The sequence below is a fragment of the Bos grunniens genome, chromosome 21 (assembly GCF_055505025.1).
Source record: "Bos grunniens cultivar Pamir isolate PY7600 chromosome 21, Bosgru_T2T1.0, whole genome shotgun sequence".
Classification (NCBI taxonomy): Eukaryota; Metazoa; Chordata; class Mammalia; order Artiodactyla; family Bovidae; genus Bos; species Bos grunniens.
The window spans coordinates 49,926,374-49,940,770 of record NC_141185.1 but is presented as its reverse complement, the minus strand read 5'-3'; the positions used below and the strand labels follow the sequence as shown (position 1 = coordinate 49,940,770).

Sequence of the window (14,397 nt, the reverse complement as noted above, 5' to 3'; positions counted from 1 at the left end):
ACATGATCTACTCGGTAGCCACAGAAAAAGCATTTGGTAAAAAATCCAGTACCCTTCATGATTTTGTTGTTGCTTAATCACTAAGTTGTGTCAGGCTCTTTTGCAACATATGGAATGTAGCCCTCCAGGCTTCTCTGTCCCTGGAGTGGGTTGCTATTTCTCCAGGGGATCCTCCCAACTCAGGGATCAAACCCCAGTCTCCTGCATTGGCAGGGGGATTCTTTACCACTGAGCCACTAGGGAAGCCCAGAAATGAACAATACAAAAATGGGTTAATAGTTAAGCAAACAATTTCATTCACAGTAGCATCAAAAAGAATAAAATACTTACAAATAAATTTAACAGAAGAAGAAGGCTTGTATACTGAACACTAACAAACATTGAAAGAAATTAAAGAAGACTTAAATAAATGTAAACATTTTTGTTCATGAGTTGGAAGACATATTGTTAAAATTTATTTGATGGCAATACTCTCCAAACGGATTGACAAATTGAACATAGCACCTATCAAAATTCCAACTGTCTTTTTTTTGCAGAAATTGACAAGCTGATCCTAGAATTCAGGTAGAAACAGAAGGGACCTAGAATGATCAAAGCAATCTTAGTAGGGGAAGAACAAAGTTGTTAGACTCATACTTCACAATTTTAAAACCTGCTCCAACACAACTGTAATCAAGACTGTGTGGGAACTTTTCTGGTGGTCCAGTGGCTAAGACTCCACACTCCCAACAGGGGAGGGGAGGTGGGGGCTTGTCAGGGAACTGAATCCCAAAAGCTGCAACTAAGAGCCCACATGCCTCAACTAATATCTGGAACTGCCAAATATACATTTTTTTAATTAAAAAAAAACACCATGTGGTACTGGCATAAGGAAAGATACATAGATCAATGGAATAGAACTGAGAGTCCAGAAATAAAGTCATACATCTATGGTCAATTGATTTTCAACGAGTGCCAAGATAATTCAATAGAAAAGGAATAGTCTGGGAATATCCCTGGCGGTCCAGTGGTTAGGACTCAGCACTTTCACTACCATAGGCCTGGGTTTGATCCCTGGTCAGGAGACTGGAATCCCACAAGACATGTGGTACGGCCCAAAAAAAGAGTAGTCTTTTCACCAAATTGTGCTGGAACAACTGCTGCTGCTGCTGCTAAGTCGCTTCAGTCGTGTCCGACTCTGTGCGACCCCATAGACGGCAGCCTATCAGGCTCCGCTGCCGTCCCTGGGATTCTCCAGGCAAGAACACTGGAGTGGGGTGCCATTGCCTTCTCTGGCTGGAACAACTGGATAGACATAAAAGAATAAATTTGGACTCCCATGTACTTTATACAAAAGACTAACTCAAAAGAGATCAAAGAACTAACTGTAAGAGTTAAAACTATAAAACTTGTAGAACAAAACAGGCATAAATCTTTATGACCTTGGATCAAGCAGTGGCTTTTTAGGCATGACACCTAAAACACAAGCAACTAAAGGAAAAAATAGATCCACTGGACTGCATCAACATTTAAAAACTTTTATACTTCAAAAGACACTTTCAAAAAGGTCTTTTCACTTCACAGAATTGGAAGAAATCAATATAAGTCATTTGTAAGGATCTAATACCACGAATATATAAATAACTCAGAATTCAACAGCAGAAGGACAAATCAATTTTTAAATGGGGAAATAATTTGAATGGATATTTCTCCAAAGAAGATAAACAAATGGGAGATATACATGAAAAGATGATTTATGTCATCATAAAAATGGAAATCAAAATCAAAACCACGTGAGGGACTTCCCTGGTAGGTCCAGTGGCTAAGACTCCTCACTGTCAATGCAGGGGGCCTGGGTTTGATCCTGGTCAGGGAACTAGATCTCACCTGCTGCTTCAAAGATCCCATGTACTTCAACTAAGACCCAGTGCTGCTAAATAAGTAAAAAATTATTGAAAAAAAACCACATGAGATACCACTTCACATACCCACTACGATGGCTATAATCAAAAAGTCAGATGACAATAAATGCTGGTGAGGATGTAGAAGATTGGGACCCTCACACATTACTGATGGGCTCGTAAGATGGTACAGCCACTGGGGAAAACAGTTTGGCAGTTTCCCAAAAAGTTTAACATAGAGTTATCATAGGACCCAGCAATTCTACTCCTAGGTGCATACCCAAAAGAACTGAAACCAAGTTCATACAAAAACTTACACATGAATGCTCCTGACTCATTATCAGCAGCCCACAATTGAAAACAATTCAAATGTCCATCAACTGATGAATAGATAAACCGACTGGTATATCCACTCAATGAACCATTATTCAGCCATAAAAATGAATGAAGTACTGATCATTGCTGCAACATGAATGAACCTTGAAAACAGCATGCTAACTGAAAGATAGGTCACGGGTACAAGGTTTCTTTTAGGGGTGATGAAGATGTTCTGAAATTAGCAGTCAGTGATGGTTGTACAACTTTGAGAGTATACTAAAACCACTGTACATTTTTAAAGGGTGAATTTTATGTTCTCTGAATTATATGTCAATAAAAAGGAAATACAGCTCTTCAGAAATCCCACCTAAGGGAATCCCCTAGTGGTCCAGCGGTTAGGACTCAGTGCTTACACGGTGAGGGCCTGAGTTCAATTCCTGGTCAGGAAACTAAGATCCCACAAGCTGTACAGCACAGCCAAAAAAGAAAAGAAAACTGAAATCCCACCTCAGATAGCAGATACAGAGGGCTGTGAGTACAGCATCCTTTCTGGTTAGTGCCACAAACTCCAGCAGAACTGAAGCTCCTGATCACCCTCACTGACTTTCTGCCACCCACCTGGTATAAATACAGAGTTACCAACTTAAGTTACATTTCACCATTGAGTCATTCAACAAGCTGTTTATTGAGTACCAACTGTGGTCAGCATTCAAGCTGGAAATGGTGGCTGCACACTGCCATCAACTGGGAAGCTTTAAAAATATACAGGTGACCAGGCCGCATTTCCACATAATTATATTAGAATCCCTGGGGTGGAGCCCGGGAATAAGTATTCTTAAAGTTCCCCCAGTTAAAGCTAATGCACAGTGAGAATGGGAACCACTGGCTCCACTCACTGAGGAGAGAGACCGAAGACCTGGGCCCCGGGATCTGGAGCTGACAGAGGATTTAACAAGTGAGAGAGGGCTAGACAGGAAGGGGATTTTCTTTTATGATCTGCCCCTTTTGGAGTTCAGTGGGATGGTATCTCTTTGGCCTGAACACTTTCTTACCTAGTACTAGATAGTTTCAGGTCTTAGTACTACAAAGACAGCACAACAATATGACATGATTTGAATAAAGGAGGACAAGTTTAGATCGGGTGACCCGGGAAAAGCTCTTTAAAAAGGTGACTTTCACACGGATCCTGAGTAAGAAGCCAGCCTTACAAGGCTCTGAAGAAGCAAAAGCTCTGAGAAAGGGACAGAGCAGAGAGCTCAGAAATTAACCCCAACATAAACACCAATTTGATAAACTGAATTTTGAAGGTGCCAGGACGATACCTGGCAAAGGATAGGTTTTTCGACTAAGGGTACTGGAAGAATCAGATGACTGCATGCCAAAGAAAAAAAATAAAAACAAAATTAAACTTTATTATTTTTTTGTTGTTGTTAGTAATACCTGTGTTGTTCTCTATACAAGACTGTTATAAGATTAAACTTTAATCTTATATAAAACTTAACTCAAAAAGGATCATAGAAATAACTCTATACCAGAAATCTATAGAACTTCTAGAAGAAATTCTGTGTAACTTCTGTTTGGGTGATGAACTTGAAATACTGTACTAAAAGCAGGATCCATGAAAGAAAAATTGACAAACTGGACTTCATGAAAGAAAACTGTTTGCTCTGCAATAACATTGTTAAGAGAAATAAAGACAAGCCACACACTAAGAAAACGTCTGCAGATCACATATCTTATAAAGAACATGTATCCACAATAAAGAACTCTTAAAACTCAAAAATAAGAAAATATACAATCCAGTTTGTTAAATAGGAAAAAGATCTAAACTGACAAAGAAGATAGTGAAAGTCTCTCAGTCGTGTCCGACTCTTTGTGACCCCATGGCCTATACAGTCCATGGAATTCTCTAGGCCAGAATACTGGAATGGGTAGCCTTTCCCTTCTCCAGAGGATCTTCCCAACCCAGGGATCAAACCCAGGCCTCAGGCAGGTTCTTTACCCGAATCTGAGCCACAAGGGAACCCCAAGAGTACTGGAGTGGGTAGCCTATTCCTTCTCCCGTGGATCTTCCTGACCCAGGAATCGAACCAGGATCTCCTGCCATTGCAGGCAGATTCTTTACCAACTGAGCTATCAGGGAAGACCAACAAAGAAGATAAGTGGATGGCAAATAAGCAGAGGAAGAGATACTCAAAGTAATTTTTCACTAAGAAAATAAAAATGCAAACAACTATTTAATATCTCTGCAGACCTATAGAATGGCCAAAATCCAAAAACAAACAAACAAACTTGATCACCCCAAATACTTATTGACAGCAATGCAGAGCAATAGGAACCCTCATTCACTGCCCATGAGGATGGAAGATGGTACAGTCGTTTTGGAAGACAGTTTGGTGGTTTCCTATAAAGTTTAACATAGACTTATGACACACAGGCAGTTACACTCTAAGTGTGTATCCAAGTGAATTAAAACATATGCTAACATGGAAACCTGTACACAAATGTTTACAGCAGCCTCATTCATAGTCATCAAAAACTGGAGGACTTCCCTGGTGGTCCAGTGGTTAAAAACCCACCTGTTAATGCAGGCGACATGGGTTCGATCCCTGGTCCAGGAAGATTCCACACGCCCCAGGGCAACTAACCACAGCTTCTGAAGCCTGCACGCCCTAGACACTGTGCTCTGCAACTAGAGAAACCATCTCAATAAGAAGCTCATGCACCACAGTGAAGAGTAGCCCTCGCTTGCTGCAACTAGAGAGAAAGCCCAGGCACAGCAATGAAGACCAAACACAGACAAAATAAATAAATAAAAATTTTTTAAAAACTTAAAGCAACAAAGATGTCTTTTAACCAATGAATTGGCAAATTGTAGTGTAACCATATGATGGCATACTTATCTGTGAAAAAATTACTGAGATAGTGATTCATATGGCAACATGGATGAATCTTAAATGCATTTTGCTAAAATAGAGAAAAAAGACCCAAAAAACTACATGTTTTATGATTTCATTCACATAACATTCTGGGAAAAGTAAAACTATAGGGATGAAGAATGGATGAGTGGTTGCCAGGGTTTGGGGAAGCAGGAGTGGTTAACCGCAAAGGGCAAGCTTGGGGGAATTTTTGGGTGATGGAATATTCTGTATAACACTGGAGTGCTAGATACGTGATGATACCCAATTTAGCCAAATCCACAGACTTCACAACACAAAGAATGAACTTTATGAACATAGACAAATACTTAAAAATCAGCCAGGATGGCTGGGGGACCCCAGACTGTGACAGAAGAGTCTAACTTGATTGCAAATGTATGACAAACCTCAGTGCAAGTAGTTGGTGGGGGAGGCAGGAAGGGGAGTGGAGAGGAACTGACATAAGTAGATTAGGAAAACACTGTTTTGACTGGAAACTATAAGGCTAAAGACAAACAGAATTCTGCATAATCCCCAAATCTAATCAGTAAAGGCAGTAAAGTTGTTTTTCATGGAGTTTCAGGCTAACATGTGCATACATGTGCTCAGTTGTTCGGTCACGTCCAACTCTTTGCGACCCAAGGACTGTAGCCTGTCAGCGCCTCTGTTCACGAGCTTTCCTAGGCAAGAATACTGGAGTGCGTTGCCATTTCCTCCCCCAGGGGATCCTCCAGACCCAGGGATCAAACCAGCATCTTCTGCACTGGCAAGCGGATTCTTTACCACTAAGCCACCTAGGAAGCCCTCTGTGTGCATGTATGCTGCTACTGCTGCTAAGTCGCTTCAGTCGTGTCAGACTCTGTGCGACCCCATAGATGGCAGCCCACCAGGCTCCCACGTCCCTGGGATTCTCCAGGCAAGAACACTGGAGCGGGTTGCCATTTCCTTCTCCAATGCATGAAAGTGAAAAGTGAAAGTGAAGTCGCTCAGTCGTGTCTGACTCTTAACGACTCCATGTACTATAGCCCGCCAGGCTCCTCCATCCATGGGATTTTCCAGGCAAGAGTACTGGAGTGGGGTGCCATTGCTTTCTCTGGTGTGCATGTATACTGGGGCTTAAACAAGTGAGTAAATGGATGGTTGATGGTAGGACTCAGATTTCTCACTGTTGGAGAAAGAAGTTGTAGATAAACAAGGAAGGAGGTTGGAATAATCCACGTAGTACAAGATTAATCAGAGATACTAGTATGACTTCAAGTTCAACTTAACCTAGATACAGATGAATGGGTGCAGAAATAATTATAGATATGTGTGTATACAAGAGTTGTAATGTTGTTGTACTTTAGTTGCTAAGTCATGTCCGACTCTTTCTCGACCCCATCGAATGTAGCCCACCAGGCTCTTCTGTCCATGGGATTTTCCAGGCAAGAATACTAGAGTGGGTTGCCATTTCCTTCTCCAAAGAGTTATAATATGTTTATTTCCTAGCTCTGTCTGCTGAGAGGGCCTAGAAACAGTGACACCCCAGTAGCAATGAGCACCTCAATGCTCAGACCTTTGTCTCTAATACCATTCTCCAACAAAAGGGATGAAAGTGCTTTGGAGAAATGGCTGGTTCTAGGGCAGGGAGTATATAAGAAGAGCCTCAAGCATCCATAAAGTGCTCAAAAAGAAAACAGTGCTCTCCAATGATAGCTGCTATGTTTGTATTGGGAAACAGATTGCTGTTGTTGCAGGGGTGGGTCCCTGTGGCTGGAGGGATTCAAGCAAAGGGCATGAGTCAGGAGGAGGGTATATGAGAGGCACAGTGAGGACAGGTGATCTCTCAGATCTTCACTATCTCTAAGATGCTGGTTTATAATTATGTATTTGTCAACACTGCCCAACGCCATTGATGTGGAGAGGAAGGAAGAGTTTGCCTAGTCCAGCCATTCCTCTCCTGCCCTCCAGCATCTGTGAATGCAGGCGGGGCTGGAGCAGGATGGCACGGCAGTCCCATGCTCACGCTCCTTAGATGTACACCTCCTTTCCCAGACCAGATGCTCCAAGCACACATCATGATCTGTGAGCAAACATCCCAGCCCAGGGACTGAACAACCTCCTTTTGTTTTTCAGCCAAAGGCCAAGAGCCAAGGGCCGGCACTGGGGAATAAACATGCTTTCAGATTAAAAATGCAAAAGTGTTTTCTCGCTGAAACCAAAAGGTGGACCAAATTCTGAGGGTCCTTTATATGATTTTCCTCACCTTTGAACACTATCCTCACTAATTTCCCTGGCAACTCCCTCCACCCTCACTAATTTCTCCTTCTCTGAACTCCTGAAGCCCTGATGCTCAGAACAGCCAACGGTCTCCTGTTCACAGTTCCTGGCACCCTGAGATGCCTCCCCACCTGGTTTGTCTGCTCCTCTGAGAGACAGTTGGGTGTTGCACAGAGAGATTTAGACCCGGGACCTGGACTTGAGCCCCAGCTTCCCATCTTACCTGTCTGGTGCCTCAACCAAAGCTGCTAACCAGGCACATTAATCTTCTTCATTCAAAGTCTGCTTCCTTTCCTCCTTCCCGGGAGGTTAGTGGCATGCATGGAGGTTGCCTCGCTGGCCCAGAGCAGTCCTCGGAGTCAGCATCTGGTGTGGAAAAGAAATACCACCTGGGTCGGGGATTTGATCTTCAGAGCAGAAAGGGGACACAGAAGAAATGCCTTAGAAAGATCTATTTTTGTAGGGCTCTGTTCAAAGCCTTATTAATGGGGCCAGCTGGACATCTGGACAAGCCATCTCCTTCCTGAGTCCAGAGCAAGGCCATTTCCGGGAAGAACATCAAGTCCTTTCTTAGAAATTGAACCCAGGGAGGAATAAAGCCAGAGCCCCAGGTTGGGCAGGGTCGAAGGGTGGTTAGTAAACCACAGGCCCAGGAGGGTTTGTCACGGACTAACCCCCACCCCCCCTACTCGCCCACCCAACACTTGCTCATCCTCCAGCTGGAAGGGTCTCCCTTTAAGGATATGGGTACCTTGTCTATGCAGAGATCCTGGCCCCGTCTTCTTTCTCTTACTACTGCCTCCTTTTCAAGCCAGCAGCCCCAGGAGAACTTGTCAGACGCTCATTTTGCCATTTCTCCCAAGAAATAGTCGACCCTTTTGTTAAAAAGAAAAAAGAGACAACAGCAATAAAAAATAAAAGGTTCAAAATGGAATTACTTATGTTAAAACCCCTCCTTAGCAAACCAAGACTTAATACCTAACCCAACTGCAATTACAGCCTCCCCCAGGAATGTAATCTTTAACCAACTTGAAATTACCTGGTCAGCACTAATGAGATATTCTGCCTCGTAGGTCCCTTCCGTTCCCCTTAGGAGGGCGACCCTGCCTGAAACAATGCATTTTTTTTTTTTTTTTTTGCTCACAATTTCCTTTTTCTGCCCCCTCTCTGTCTTTAGAAATCTTTCATTTTTTCCAGCTTGGTGGAGCTCCTTTCTACTTGCTAAGTGGAATGCTGCCCAATTCATGAATTGTTTAATAAAGCCAATGAGATCTTTAAGATTTACTTAGTTGTGTTATTTAACTCTCAATGAACGTGAGCAGCAGACTTAAAATTTCTGATTGCTTGCTCCAAACCTACTATGCTTGCAGCTCTGGCCCCAGTGCCCCTTTGAACTCAACTCCCAAGTCCCTAGCAGAGGTCACATGCACTTTTGTAAAACTGCCAGGTGAACAAGTTGGTCTACCCAGTCTTTGCCATATTCCAAAAATGCCACTGAGCCCAGAGGGAGCTCACCTTGGCTGTGGGGCAAACTTCTCTCCAGAGAGGAATTGGACTACATCTCCTGCTCCAATCCTCGGTGTGAAATGTGTAGCCATAAATCAACATCCTCCCTACCTAATCTCTACTGTGTTCATTCATTCATTGAAAAATATTTACTGAGCAATTGCTAAGCTATGTGGCATGAGGGCCCATTCAGCACCTCAGAGTTGGAATAAGGATTATTTTAAGCTGAAGACATCTGGAACTCAATTGATGTGGAAAGAAGCCTTCTCAGAGCTTCCCTGTATGACTAAAAGCAGAAAACTTTGAGACTTGAGGATTGTCATAAATGCCCTCTTTAGGGTGACTCTGTTCCCAGGAAGAGACTAAGCAGACTACAGAAAACCCCTCTCTATAGAATTTTTAGGGTCCTGTAGGTCACAGAAAGACCACTCATACCTTTTTAATGAAATATTTTTGCAAATATTCTTATGTCCCCTTAGTTCTCCTAGAGAAACCTATTCCTTCCATAGGATTCTTTCCTTCCTCTTTCCTTTCACCTACTAAGTTAGATACTCAGACCCCTAATTCTAACTCCCCTTTTGGGTTGCTCATCATTGATCACCTGTGTGTAAGTAAATTCTTGTTAAACTGTCTTTTGTTAGTTTAATTCACAGACCCTCATACAAGAACGTAAGAGTGTAGAGGAGGAGTTTTTTCTTTTCAGCAATGGTTTGAAATGAATCTTGTTTTACCCTGCAGTTCTCAACAAGACCTGGAGCCCCTAAAGCCCTAGCACTGCCAACCTCTTGATCCTAAGGCATTAAATCCTCCTTACAGGACCTTTAGCAGGTATGCCAATTCCTAGCCTTGCACACTTCCCATCCTCACTTTCCAAGTATCTGCTAACCTCAGTCGAGGAACTTGCTGAGACCCCTGCCTGGAGCCAAAATCCACTCCTTCCCCAGCATATCCACAGGTCTAAGCTATTTGTCTTTCTAGAATTTAGATTCTAGAGTCTATTTGTCTTTTTAGAATCTAGAACATTGATTAATGCCCTGGGGACTAGACAGCTTGTGTGATGACCCTTGGCTGGGAAAGCTTTGGTCTACCAAGTCCAGACCCCATCAAGGTCTCACCAGCAAGGTAACTTGCAGAAAAGCCTCTTCATTTTCCCACTAATCCAACCCCCATCACTGCTGAATCAGATGCCCCCAGGCTTCACAAGGGCAAACGCTCATTCTCAGAAATAGCTTCCCAGGTGGTAAAGAATCTACCTGCCAATGGAGGAGAGCCAAGAGACACAGGTCAGATCCCTCGGTTGGGAAGAGACCCTGGAGGAAATGGCAATCCACTCCAGTATTCTTGCCTGGAAAATTCCATGGACAGAGGAACCTGGTGGGCTTACAGTCCGTGGGGTCACAAAGAGTCAAACACGACTGAGAGACTGAGCAGAGTACACAGCAGTACAACCCTTAAGGACAGAGCAGTGTTCCCAATGGCCCTCAGATACCGAGTTAGCACCACACACCACCCTGCCCCCAGCCCCTTGGGCTGCCAGGAGTGAGAAAGGGTCCCAGCAAGAATAGTCTCCTTAAAGGGCTGTTCTCAGCTGCACTCACAAAGACCTGGCTGGGGCTTGGAAAGGAAACTTGTAAAAGGGTAGCTGCATTCTTAGGTGAGGGTGGCCCTCCTCTTCTTCCTTCACTCTGCTGTCTGCTGTGGTGGGGGGAGGGTGTTCTTCAGGTGATCTTTGTGTTGAGAATATAAAGCTGGGATGTCCTGAGGCATTGGGGAAGTTGGCAGTAAAGCCCCTGGAAGCTAGTTGATCCATACAGATAGATGTGAAAATCACAGTCTCTAAGGTGGCAACCCAAGGCGTGAAAATGCAGACACAGGAAGAAAGCCAAACCTGTGTGATTTCACCTGCAGGGCTCTGCAAACACTCGCTCCCTCACCTCAGTCCAAGCTCACTCTGCTTGCCGCAAGCCAGGCCAGTGGGTCCGAGATGAGGTGTAGAGGCAAGGAATACGGCTTTATTCAGAAAGCCAGCTGACCGAGAAGATGCCAGCGGGCTGGATGCCATGTTCTTTTAGAGAACCAGAGAGAGAAGTGATGAAGAACTAAAGTCAAATGGCAGAATAGAGAGGGAGGGGCAGTAAAGTAAAAAGGGCCCTCAGTCTTGCAGAACATCTCTGGGAAGGGCCGGACTTTGAAGGGGTGTTAATCTCTCCTTTGTGGCCATTCACAGGTGGGCAGGGTCAGATTATCTCTCTATGAGCTGAACAAAGGCACTTTAACAGTCAGGCTGGGTCCTTTGAGGAAGGCCATTATGAATGATTATAATAATAGCAATAACAGCAATGAAAAGAACCCAGTACTTTAGCCACATAATATGAAGAGCCCACTCATTGGAAAAGACCCTGAGGCTGGGCAAGATTCTCCTCTTCACCCAGGAGAAGAGGGTGGCAGAGGATGAGATGGTTAGATAGCATCACCAACTCAATAGACTGAGTTTGAGCAAACTCCCGGAAATAGTGAAGAACAGGGAAGCATGGTGTGCTGCAGTCCACAGGGTCCCAAAGAGTTAGACATGACTTAGGGGCTGAACAACAACAGCAACGGAGAAGGCAATGGCACTCACTCCAGTACTCTTGCCTGGAAAATCCCATGGACAGAGGAGCCTGGTAGGCTGCAGTCCATGGGGTCGCTAAGGGTCGGACACGACTGAGTGACTTCCCTTTCACTTTTCACTTTCCTGCATTGGAGAAGGAAATGACAACCCACTCCAGTGTTCTTGCCTGGAGAATCCCAGGGACGGGGGAGCCTGGTGGGCTACCGTCTATGGCGTTGCACAGAGTTGACACGACTGAAGCGACTTAGCAGCAGCAGCAACAACAGCAGCAGCAATGAAAGCAAGTCAAAGAAACAGTTCCAACATAGGGTCAGAACTGGTTCTTCTCTACAACAAGCCCAGATTCCCTGGATGCTTGAAGGAGAAGAAGGGGCAGCAGAAAATGAAAAGGTTTTGATAACCTCCTGGCCCTAAGGCAGCATTAAGACATGAGAGGCCCATGGACTTCTGAATCCTCCAAACTGGAATGTGTCAACTACAAACTGGCACTTGCCACCAGTCAATCCTAAAAGAAATCAACCCTGAATGTTCATTGGAAGGACTGATCCTGAAGCTGAAGCTCCAGTACTTTGGCCACCTGACGTGAAGAAGCAACTCATTGGAAAAGACCCTGATGCTGGGAAAGATTGAAGGCAAAAGGACAAGAGGGCAGAACTGGATGTGATGGTTAGATAGCGTCACCGACTCAATGGACATGAATTCAAGCAAACTCCAGGAAATAGTGAAGGACAGGGAGGCCTGGCGTGCTATAGTCCATGGGGTCGCAAAGAGCTGGACACAACTGAGCGACTGAACAACAACAACTCAAGGGCGTTTGCCTTCTGCCTCTGGGGAGGCTGAATCCTGTGCTGCTGCAGCTGCTGACCTTCGACACTCTCTGAAGGGAATTCAGGTTGGAGAGTGAGGCATTCTGTGCTCCAGGGAAACTGGTGGAACAAGTCTTTAGATAGATATTTTCAAGAACTGACTTCATGATCCCAATCCTTGCATCTCCTCATATCTGGAAAAGCACTAAATCCCTTCATGGTGACCTCAGCTCCTCATGACTAGTAGAAAACCTTTTGTAAAGTAAGCGCTTGATTGCATTCAACTCCTCCTTCACCGAAATCTTGTATAATAACCTTCTCCCACTGCCCCTTTGGAGCAGTATCTCAGAACTATCTGAGGTGCTGTCTTCTGGGCTGCAGGCCTCATTTGGCCCCAAATAAAACTTAACTCACAACTCTTGTGCATCTTTTTAGTCAACAGATGGAACCTTGGCTCTGCCTTTTTTATAGTGGGGTACCTGAGACCCAGATTATTCCCAGGTGGCGGAGAGGTCAAGAGTCCATCTGCCAATGCAGGAGCTGCAGGCGAAGCGAGTTCAATCCCTGGATCTGGAAGATCCCCTGGAGGAGGAAATGGCAACCCACTCCAGTATTCTTGCCTGGAGAATCCCATGGACAGAGGAGCCTGGTGGGCTACAGTCTGTGGGGTTGCAAAGAGTCAGACATGACTGAGCAACTGAGCATGTGTGCACTCAACGGGCACCCACCATGTAATGTGCCAGGGCCCAGTAGCCCTCTCAAGCCCTCATCAGATGCATCAAGATGAGAATCAGCTGCTCAGGCAGACCTTTCTCATTGCCTGTAAACTTGACTTTGCTACATTATTATACTAAAAGACCTCTTTTATATTGGGGTTGGAGTCCAAGGAAATAAAGTAGGGAGGGATACAAAAAAGCAGTTGGACCTCACATTACCAGCCACGGTTAATCCAGATTACTTATCCAGCCTTGCAAAGTGGCCCTGGAAAATTACAGATGATTCACTGAATTCTCCATCTTCACCATGAGTATTTAGCATCTGCCAGGCCTGGTGTGAATGCCAAAGGGGCATAAAGGTGACCAAAAGGGGCTCAAAAGTCATCCCTCAAAAGGGAAGCAAAGTCATCCAAGGCTAATGAGCCATACCGTGATAGGGGCCCCCTGACACATTCTAACGTAGACCACCGTGGCTCTCAGAGGCTGGACAAACTGCTGGAATTGCACACCGCACTCTCCATGTCTCTCTCCATAAGGCCTTCCAGCGGCAACTTTAAACCTTTTCAATGCCAGGGATCTTGGCAGAGCTCTGAGACCCATTTCTTCCTTGAACTAGCAAGTGGATGCCCTTGAGTTGGGCTTTCCGGGTGGTGTTAATGGTAAAGAATCTGCCTGTCAACGCAGGAGACATAAGAGACATGGGTTCTGTCCCAAGGTCAGGAAGATCCCCTGGAGGAGGGCATGGCAACCCGCTCCAGTATTCTTACCTAGAGAATCCCATGGACAGTGGAGCCTGGAGAGTTACAGTCCAGTGGGTCACAAAGAGCTGGACACGACTATCAACTGAGCACACCTGCCCATGAGTTACCAAACCTCCCTGATGAATGTGGAAGGAGGGGGTCTCCCAAGGCCCTCCCCCTTCATAGTTATCACTGGCACTTGGCTCCTGTGTCCCAAGAGTGACAGTTCCCAAATGGCTTCCCCAGCACTTTCCAAAGAACTGGTGCACACCCATTGTCCTGCCATCCCCACCTAGGCTCTTTTTTTCTCCTTCCTTTCTTTTTTAATATTATTATTATTGTTATTTTTGGCCACACCACTTAGCATGCAGGATCTTAGTTCCCCGACCAGGGATGGAACCCATGGCCCCTGCAGTGGAAGCTTGGAGTCTTAACCTACTGGACCACTAGGAAAGAGCCATCAACAGGCTCTTTCTTGCCCGTTTTCCGCACTGCTGCTACTGAAAACTCAGCCTGCATTACCTCCCTGAGCTGCCACCAGCAGCCCCTTTGAGTGGGGGCTCAGACCACATCTTGCTGCTCAGTTCTCAGGGGGCAGGCTCTGCACTCTGAACACTGGATGCCCCTCTTTGTCATCCTTCAA

General features: G+C 45.0%; 1 long non-coding RNA gene across 1 annotated transcript; it reads right to left on the bottom strand.

Annotated features, from left to right (window-relative positions):
* Positions 1-4,737: 4,737 nt before the first annotated feature.
* Positions 4,738-11,077, bottom strand: LOC147349669 (uncharacterized). The gene is made up of 4 exons (XR_015150077.1): positions 10,816-11,077; positions 8,127-8,250; positions 7,599-7,741; positions 4,738-4,890 (listed from the first exon to the last, which is right to left on the bottom strand). It is a non-coding gene; the product is annotated as an uncharacterized LOC147349669 (long non-coding RNA).
* Between the last annotated feature and the right edge of the window lie 3,320 nt (positions 11,078-14,397).